The sequence below is a fragment of the Marmota marmota genome, unplaced genomic scaffold (assembly GCF_001458135.2).
Source record: "Marmota marmota marmota unplaced genomic scaffold, marMar, whole genome shotgun sequence".
Lineage (NCBI taxonomy): Eukaryota > Metazoa > Chordata > Mammalia > Rodentia > Sciuridae > Marmota > Marmota marmota.
Window position 1 is genome coordinate 30,369,513 of NW_025999990.1, and position 8,870 is coordinate 30,378,382.

At 42.3% G+C, this 8,870-nt stretch overlaps 1 pseudogene; it reads left to right on the forward strand.

Annotated features, from left to right (window-relative positions):
* Positions 1 to 288: 288 nt before the first annotated feature.
* On the forward strand, positions 289 to 766 carry LOC125617775 (annotated as a pseudogene).
* Positions 767 to 8,870: the final 8,104 nt, after the last annotated feature.

Here is an 8,870-nt window from a genome sequence, read left to right on the forward strand (position 1 = left end):
TTTGAGAGTGGAATAGGTCTAAGGTGTGGCTCTTGGGAGTTGTAACTATAGAAAACAATGAGAAATAAAATAATTAAAATGGCGGGGGGGAGGGGTTGTGGCTCAGGGTAGAGCACTTGCCTGGCATGTGTGAGGCACTGGGTTCAATTCTCAGCACCGCATACAAATAAATAAAAATAAATTGTTCATTGACAACAACAACAACAACAATTTTTTAAAATAATTACAATGGTCTCTTCCCATAAGTGGCCTGAGGTGATCCGTGAAAATCATCTGCTACTCTCTTGACCCGAAAACCCCACAAAATCATGCAAAACAAAAGGTTCAAATCTTCATGTTTACTTTAAGAACACCCATGAAACTGCACAGGCCATCAAGGATATGCATGCCACGAAGTACCTGAAAGATATCACCTAAAAGAAGCAATGTGTGCCATTCGGTGTTACAATGGAGGAGTTGGGAGGTGTGCCCCGGCCAAACAGTGGGGCTGGACACAGGGATGGTGGTCCAAAAAGAGTCCTGAATTTTTGCTGCACATGCTTGGACATATCCAGGTGAACAAAGCACCCAAGATGCACCACCGCACTTGCAGAGCCCGTGGTTGGATTAAACCATACACGAGTTCCCCTTGCAATCTGAGATGATTCTCACGGAGAAGGAACAAATTGTTCCTAAACCAGAAGAGGAGGTTGCACAGAAGAAAAAAGATATCCCAAAAGAAACTAAAGAAACAAGAACGTATGGCATGGGAATAAATTCAGCATAAAATAAATGCAAATAAAAGTAAAAATAAAATAAAATAATTACAATGAAGAAAATATTCAGATACTCTTTAGCTATGATTTTTTTTTTTAAACCCAGGAAGGTTAAACAACTGGTAATTGCTTTACTTTTATTATCATGACTAGCCACAGTCCTAATGGTCTTATCAAACACCTTTTGGGGCTCAGAGACCCTTCCTTGTACAGAAGCCGAAAATGTCCACATTCTCTAAGTCTCCCTTGCAGCAAAGGTCTGAGCATAGGCCACAAGCTCCCCCCACCCAATGGCCTAGCTCAATCTTTCTTTTGGGAGAGCACTGCAGGACACAGACTGGCAGATCCCACCTGTCGGGCCCAGGCATGGAGGAGTAGGTGTGAGTAGTCATTCACCCTGGTGACTGAAGCATACCTCTGTCAGAGGCTGTTTTCAAACTCTGACCATGCTCCAGTTCTGCTTTGCTGCTTGGAACAAAATAACACCACTCCAAGGCCAAGAGTGCTTATTGCAAATTCTTCTTGTTCAGTTCCCACCCTCTCTTCCTAAGCCCTTCAGCTGATCAGTGTCCTTGGACCAATTCCATTACTGCACTTGAAGCACTGCTACCTTGGCACACATGAACACATCTGTTGTTTAATGTCTTACAAGAGCTGATCCTGGGGTGGCACAGGGAGATGCCAGAAATATGAGATGAAAGAAGCATGAGGAAGCAGGAAAATCACAAAATGAGTGACTTTTACAGACAAATATAGTCTTATAAATCATCACTGATTTAGAGATGAGGATTTCATGGTTCAGAACAATAACATGCTTCACTTGAAGTTTCACTTGAGTGATTTCTACAATACTTCACTGCCTCTTTCCTTTCTAGGTACATTTATGTGGCAAAAATAGTTATTCATCATAAATTTCAATGAAAATGTCCTGATCATGTGGAATAATTGGAATTTTCATTTGCTGTGGGTACAACCACTTATTAAAACTGTTGGACAGTATCTATTACACTAAAGTCTGACGCCAAGAAATTCCATTCTTGGTATAATCCAACAGACATGTGTCACTATGCACACTAGAATATATGTGTGCACAATGTTCAAAGCAGATTGATTCAAAAGAAACAAAGATGCTGAAAGTACCTCAATGTCCCGCAGAAGAACAGGAACATTGTAGGATATTCTAGCAATGGAAAATTGTACAGCAATGACATGAAGTACTGCCACATGCCACACAGATGAATCTCATCAGAGAAGGTAATATGCATTAGTATGATGTATGTATGGTTGCATTTCTATAGTGTTCAGAACTAATCTCTGGTGTTATAAGCAGAAGAGTGATACCTTGTGGTGTGGTTGTCTTTTGGGAATGGCAATGGGCATAAAGGAGGGACTTTAAGGTACTAATAACATTCTATCCCTTACTGGTTCATCAACTATGTTTACTTTGTAAAAATTCATCTGGTTGTCCACTTATGGTATGTGTGCTTTTCTGTATGTGAGTTATGCTTTAATAAAAGTGTTTATTTTTTTTTAAAGAAAGTTTCTAACTGGGTATGGTGGTACATGCTTGTAATCTCCATAACTCAGGAGGCTGAGGCAGGAGGATCCCAAGTTTGAGGCCAGTTTCCACAATTTAGTGAGACCCTGTCTCAAAATAAAAAACAAGAAGGACTGGAGACATAGCTCAGTGGTAAAGTACCTTTGGATTTAATCCCCAGCACCACCTCCTATCCCCCCACAAATCCCTGACAACACAGGTAAACAAAATTAATTATTTCCAAGGAAACTGAAGCCAAAAAGAGTTACAAGAGTTACAATACAAGAATACAAACAGTTATATTGGTGCTGGATCATTTCCTATGGGGAAAACCCTTTATTCAGCTGCTCACAAGAACTTCTTTGTATTATAGCATAGTCCAAAAACTTTCAGTTCATGCTGACAATCTCCAATCTTTGCAAAAAGTTCAGATCCTTAGCGCAAGCAGGAGGGGAACCAAGCAGAACATTTCAGAAAGAGCTCTACAGCGGGGCTAGGGAGTTGTGAAAGTAGATGTGGAGTAAGGCAAAAGGCCAGAGCCACTAGCCACACAAGTCCAGGAAGTGGGATCAAAAGAGCCAAAGCAGGAGTTTAGCCAGGCTAGGGGTGGAATTTAGCTTTCCAAGAGCCCTGAAAGAACTGGGATGGAGAGAGGACAGCTGGACTTGATCAGAACCCATTCAACATTCTAGTGCCCCAATGTGAGAGTTAAAAAGGAAAGATGAAGGGATAGGACATAGGGCATCCTGTGTAGTTTGAGTCTTTACAGATTTAAAAAGAAATTCTGAAAATCTGTAAGTGTGTTCTGTTTCTGGCTTTCCAAACAATTTCTGGCTTCCTTGGACAAGGCAGGGGATGGGAACTTCTTTGTCCCACCAACTTCTGGGTTCTCTCCAGGGCTGTGCCTGGGAAGAAAACTGCTGACAGCCAGTCTTCCCACAGTTCTTTGCCCAGAATGGATCTCCCTCCCTCAGCCACACCCTCTGCTGGCTCTGTCCCTTGTCCCCAGGGTTGGAACACATTCTGGGAGCTGGACTGGTTGGCTCACCTACTTTGGAGCAAGAGCAGTAACATCTTGTGAGTATTGAGTAAGGGTTACCCTGGAAGAGGCCTCAGTCTCTCAGAATCTTTGGAGGATTTTTCATGAGCTTAGAAAAGGAACATCTCTGAGCCTCCATATCATCCTCTGTTTAGTTCCATAACCAACTGACCCCAACTGGCCTTCTCTGAAACTGTATCAATGTACCTGTGTAGTTGACAGAAACAAACTGTCATGTGTGAATAACAGCAAACAAAAACAAACAACAGCAGCACAGTTAGGGAAATGAAACTGGGGGGAAATGGAAGCAGGCTGACAATTTAAGAAGGCAAGTATTGTCACAGCCTGGGGATTAGCAAATTTGAGGTTTTAGGAGAGCAAAAAAGGGAGAAAATCTCAGAGATGGAAGAATTATAGTAATTAGAATTGTTTTCTTTCTCTACGGTATGCACAAAGAGTGTTAAAATAATAATTCATTTTAAGTACTGGGTGGGACCTTGAGTAAGAGAAGAGGAAAGGACCAGTGCCCAGAGTGGGATTCACAGGGGTGGGTACCAAGGGTGGGGAAAATGCCACCCTGGGAGTATGATCCTGCCTCTCACAATGAAAAGTAAGCACCTCACTATTTGGGAAGTCCTTTGTCAGCATTTTGGGGCTATATATGTAGTGCTAAATTGGTGTTTACTTTACACACATGGATTTAGGAAATAATTCCATTAAGCAAAGGGGCCCATAAAACTATTTTCCCTCATTCAGACTTTGCAAAACAATATTACCTGTTGAGGCCAAAATTCAGAGAGAAGATTGCATGAGCCTGGGTGTGCAAGAGACACAGTGTTTGACTCCAGAGGTTGCCATTTGCATTGCAATTGCTGTAAAGGGCACTCTGGAGTTGAGCTGTGCCCAATATGCCCATGTGGACATCCACTAGGCACTGCCAGGAAGTTTTTCATAGGTCCCTTCTCAGCCTTCTCTCATGATACTGATAAAGGCTGTTTTTTCCAAATCTTGCCTCTGACCCTTCCCAAGTCTCTGCCACCTTCCCTCCACCTAGCAGGCGATGCTGCATCCTCCCCTTCCCTGTCCCTGCAAAAGTCAGGACTACAAGTTAGAGACCATATCAACTCCCTGCCCTCTCAATTAAAAATGCATCTCTTTCTGGATCTGCATTTCCCTCTCCCAGCTCAGCTGAAAGGAAAGATGGAGTTCCTTGACCCTCACTCAAGCTCCTTATCGGGGCCTTCTTAGGACTCCAGCACAAGCTATAGGCCATATACACTCCGGCTTGGGTAAGAGGGCTCCCTACTGGATGTGCCCTTCTGCAAGGAGTCTGGAGACAGGGTAGAGTGTCCACATGGGCCCAGGGTCCTGCTTTGAGAATGTGCTCCAGGTACTGAGAACCTCAGAATCTTGTGCCCAAATGGTTCTGTATCCCCTTCAGGGACTTTAAGACCCTTGTTCTGGGCTTGCGGTGCTTTCCCAAAGACATGAGAGGTGGTCACCAGGAGGCTGCTTGTGGGGCTGGAGGAGAAGATGGATGAAGCTTGAACATGTGGGTTGGACTTCCATGTGTGTGAACGCAAGACCCCTCATGATTCCCTGAGGAGCAAGGGATGAAGGAGAGGGGGACTGGGGCCAGAATAGCTCTGACTATAGTACAATATCCAGAACATAACTCCAAGGAATTTGAGCGTTTTTAATCAAACTCTGGCCTTCTGACCTATGAAGGTATGTTTGCCAAGCTAGAAGAGTAGACCACATTTCAGTTTATAGTTTATTAGCTTGATTTGTACATTTAAATATCAAGGCCCCCATTTATAATCTTGCCCTAGACCAAGCAAATGTTAAGGTCAGGCCTATTTTCAATCCCTCTTTCTTTCCTGCCTTTAAATACTTCCATGCATCTGTCAGGTGAGAAATAAGCAAGTAAATAAATGAGCAAAGACCTGTCCATAGCCCTCAGTCTCCCCATCTCTCTCTTTCTAAATACAGATTGTTTAACCAAAGAGGAACTCAGCAGTCTGTCACAGAGGGCCTGCAGTGCTCTGAAAACAATGAAGACTACCTCTGCCTAAGTAAGCCTGTGATCCACAGGTATTTATCTCACATATACTTTTGTCTGTGATGGAGAAAACACAGACTACTTCAAGAAGATTCTTCAGAGGGGTATCCCCCAAACAAGCACCACTCTCACACCCCTGAGAAGGCTGTGACTGACTTCTGAGGGACTCCATTAGCTTCTTGTTGTAGTGGGTTTGTCTCAAAGACAAACCAAGTTGCTTATCCTATAGCTTAGATTACGTAATGCACAATGGGCTAACTCTTGCTGTTGGGGGTTTAGAGGGTCCTGACTGAGCTTCAAGGTTTTTTCCCCATAATCAAGAAGTCCCATATCAACTGGAGCAGCCATTTTTTATGTGGTGAGCAGTTAATAGTATATTTTATGCATATTATTCCAGACAACATGCACAGTGTGCCTTCTATCCAGCAGCCCCATGATCCCAAATATCCACCCTATTTCCTGAGATTCTTGAGAAACAATAAACTAGGCACTCTATGTCTCAGATGATACTGGGTAGCTTAACAAGTACATTATTCATGTATAATCCTTCAGTCTTAACTGAGATCAAGACTTTGGCTGAGGCTACGTAACTGATACACCTCAGTCATGTCACCCGTATCCTAAGGGGGCTCTAGCAAACTTTGGCAAAGGAAGCGCAGCACTGGTAAAGGACTCAGGTGCTTGCTGAAGAGAAAGTACACAAAAGGGCTCATGCTGCTGCAGAGGTGAGACATACCTTTCAAGTTCTCAGGCATAACTTGGGAAGGAATTTGGAGGAGGCTTAGGTCCTGTCTCAATACACTAGCTAGCAAAATACGGGTCACCAGTGCTAATTAATCTATAGCAATGCATATGGAAACACGTGAATTACAAATGCCTCAAGATGTGTGGAGCTCCCTTTTGTGTCAACACTGGGCAGTGATTAGAGCTGCCAAGGTAGATGTGGATCAGGTTTCTTGCCAGCTCAAAGCCTTTCCTCCCTTGCATGGATGTCCTCCAGCATTTCTCTCATGCTCTTCCCTGCTACCATCTCTTGGTGCTCTGCCACTCAGTCCTTGATGACTCTGGCAAATGTCCACAGGGAGTTTATATCCAGCGAAGAAGACAAATAAATGCCTTTCTTTCCCTACTAGATTGGAGGCTGCTGAAAGCAGGAACTAAGAACATTCCATTATCTTTGTCCTCAGTAATTAGTATATAAAAGGCAATCAAGGAATACTGGATAACTGTGACTAATGGGAACATGGAACTGAACAAAAGGGATGTTAAAAGGATATAAACATTGCATGTCAACCAAGACAGAAAGGGTAAGTGGAAATTGATGAGACTACAGGAGGATGGTGTTGGGAGAAAAGGAGCTTCCATGTTGGAGCAATGAGTCTCTAGACCCTGAGTGATGAAGGTGCACAGCTAGTTGTTGGAACTGAAAACTGAGCTGGAGTGCAGAGACTTGCGGCAAAGGCAAGGCTGGAGAGATGGCAAGTCTCTGAAGGCCTTTAAAACCATGTTGTGGACATTGGGATTCATTCTAGGGTCTGTATTAAGCCACTGAAGTGTTTCAAGCAGGGGGACATGATCTGAAAACTGCAGGATCTTCAAAGAGATCATCTGGATCAACAGTGGAAGAAGGGAAACAACTCATAAGGCAATGTGCAGTCCAAGAGAGACAGATGATGGTGGCCAGAACAGGGTTATGGTGTGGAGGGATATGAAAATGAAGAATTAAGCATTTAGTTTGAACAACTAGTAGATAATTGTGGAATTTACTGACATAGGAAACACTGAAGAAGAGAAGAAAGGATGATGAATTCTGTTTTGTCATGCTGAGTACAAAATGCCTGTGAGCATATGCATCTATTATATGGGTGAGAAATTTTATATCTGGAAATGTATCTTTGGAGAATGAATCAGGAAAGAGCTGCACATGGAAAATAGTCTCTATTAGATACTAATTTAGTAACTCCAAGAGTTAGTAAATGTCTGAGGAAAATAAAGAGTAAGAAGGACAGGGTGTCTTGGACATCAGGAAACTCTCATGTGTAAAGATTGAGCAGGAAGAGCCTGGTTCCAAAGAGGGCTTCTCATGAGAACACCTGGGAAACTTTTAAAATATGTAAGGACATGATTATGCAATATATATTTTGAAAAGCCTGTAACAGCATTAGAAACCATATGCTAAAAGAAGATGACTATCAAAGAGGTAACCAGTGTTTGGGGAGTGGATGGTAGTGTTTCAGATACAAAGGGGAGAATTTCAAAAAGAAACCAATCTTTTAAAAGCAGGACTGACTTTAGTAACAGGAAGCCAAATAGTTTTGCATCCACTTGTCTGACTCTTTAAAAGAAAGAAATTAGCATTTGAACTCAATAAACATTACAAGAAGGAGCCTAGCAAAGCACCCTGTGCTCAATGTCCTCAGACATGTGGACAAAACAGAGATGGGAAGGAGAGGAGAAGGAAGGTGTTTTAGATGGCAGAAAGCTTCTCATTGGAAGCAGAATTTGAACTGAGACAAAACAGATGGTAATGAGGCAAGCAGCTAAGCATTCCTAGGAGAGAAAATAACAGAGTTAAGAGAACAATGTACAGTCTAGGAAACAGAGTTAGTTCCTTGGCTGGAGCAAAAGGCATTAAGTATTAGAAATGAGGGTAGTGCTCAAGTTATTAAGGACCTTATATAGCAAGCCTAAATTTATTTGGTTTTTATTTTTGAGGTAAAAGAAACCCAAGGAATATAATAAAATAAGTGGTACATTGGATTTGTGACTTAGAAAACCCATTCTGTCAGTCAGGGAGGAGGATGGTCCGGGGTTGGGGATGGATTAAGAAAAGATAGAGACCCAAATTCCCACTGGGAGACTGTTGCAAGGATCCAGACATGAGAGATGGGTTCACCGGGGTTAGAGTAGGGGAGAGGTGAGCTGAACTGAGGGCAGGATTAAAATGGGAGGTGGATAGGATACCAGAAGTTTGCTTAGGTGACTGGCTGGTTGAAGCTATCAGTCCTTGAGAGGAGGAATAAAGAAAAAACTAGATTTAGGGGAGGATAGGGGTGGAGATTCATATGGCAGAGAACATTTTGATCCTGGAAGGTTATTCCATTCTCCAAAAGAGAAAAAAATACCAGTAACAAAATTGTTTCCTTAATTGCTCTTTTACCTGTAAGTCATTCTATAGCATTCTTCGTTCAAATATCCAGACTCATATGTCACTTTAGTTTCCAACTAGTCACTGCATGAAGTTCACTCATTTATTATTTACTTCATTCAAACATAATTCCAATGCACCAATTACTTGTAAGTTACTGTGAACAGACAAGTAAGACATAACTTGCCCTCTCCTCAGAAATGGCATTCTAGTTGGATCCAAAAGGACTATAACCACCCCATTATAAATCATGTAGTTTGATGCCCTAAAGGTTCTGAAGTATAGAGTAGAACAAAGTAAATAACCATGAGGTGGAGCAGAGTTAATAA